Consider the following 1,510-nt stretch of genomic DNA (forward strand, 5'->3'; position numbering starts at 1 on the left):
TGTGCAATAGTGAAGGGATTGCCGGTGTCCCTTATGTGGAGGAAGAATGATTCTGTTGGGCCCTAGGAGTATATATATGGTTGATTGATGTGATGACACTCATAAAGAGTGTTTGAATTATTATGGTTTAATTGTTTACTGCTTAATCATTTAAAATTTAATATTTGAATATTGATTGTTGAACTACCCGTCTTGCTTGTGTTTGGGGTTAGGTTTAGAATGACGGGTAGTTGAATATGCTAGATAGGGAACCCTGGCTCACTGAGTAAAACTAGTTCACTCACTCCTCACATCCTTTTGCAGGTGACCAGTAGAGAGGACCGTAGCACTTGCGGAACTGTAGGAGCTGGTGTAGATTGATCATCTTTTGCTAAAGACTCGTTTTCAAGATATATGAATGTATGTTTTACTTCCGACTTCGTCCATGGGCCCTATGTATAATATTTTTGGTCTTGTCAACTTCATGTTTTATATATATGAAATAAAGTATGTTTTATATTCGTGACGTGTTGAATCTGATATTAGGTTAGTCCAACCTAACACAACTCTATTACTCGGTACGGGTTGCAAAGCCTCAGGCCGAAGATTAGAGGAAACGAGTTTTGAATGGATATTCTGGGTTACAGAATTATGTTTTGTGACTTGGAAAGTATATTTTAAACCCGTTGTGACACTTTCGGACTTGGCAGAGGAAGGTCGTTCGGCCATGTTCTTGTTTGATTGTTGCCCGGCTGACTGACCGATGTCTAAAACAGCAGTTCGGGGGTGTTACAAGAGTGATAGCCAACACAACCGTGGTCGTGGAAAATGGCATGGACATGGTGGTCGAGACCGAAACTCGTTTGGTCTTGGCCAAGGCAACTCATATGGTTGTGGCTCCTATGGAGGCCGTGGTACATCTTTCAAGCCACAAAACTCGACCAAATCTGTGTGCCATAGATGTGGTATGGATAATCATTGGGCTAAGACATGTAGGACTCCCAAACATCTCGTTGACCTCTACTAAGAGAGTTTGAAAGGGAAGAATCCTGAAGCTCATATGACTTATCAAGATGGTGAAGATGATTATCTATTGAGCTTTAAAGACATTCGAATGAATGGCTTTCATATTGAGACTAAGGGCGAAGGAAACAAAGAGTTCCTTCAGATCATACAGATCGGCCGAGGCTAAAAGAAAGTCCTAGAGTTTGTACATGCGCTCTCTACTGGCATTTTACTATGCTAAGGTCGGAATGATAGAGACCAATGCTGGTGAGTTCACGTCCCAAGCGTTTAATGATTACTGTATGTCCATGGGGGTAAGTGTGGAACACTCCGTGGCACATGTACATACACAGAACGCTTTGGCCGAATCATTCATAAAACGAATTCAGCTAATAGCTAGACCATTGCTTATGAGGTCTAAGCTTCCGGCCACAGCTTGGGGACACGCGGTCTTGCACGCGGCCGAACTGACTCGTATAAGACCGTCTAGTGAACATAAATATTCCCCATCACAATTGCTTACGGG

This window comes from Brassica oleracea, chromosome C8 (genome assembly GCF_000695525.1).
Source record: "Brassica oleracea var. oleracea cultivar TO1000 chromosome C8, BOL, whole genome shotgun sequence".
NCBI classification, from domain to species: Eukaryota; Viridiplantae; Streptophyta; class Magnoliopsida; order Brassicales; family Brassicaceae; genus Brassica; species Brassica oleracea.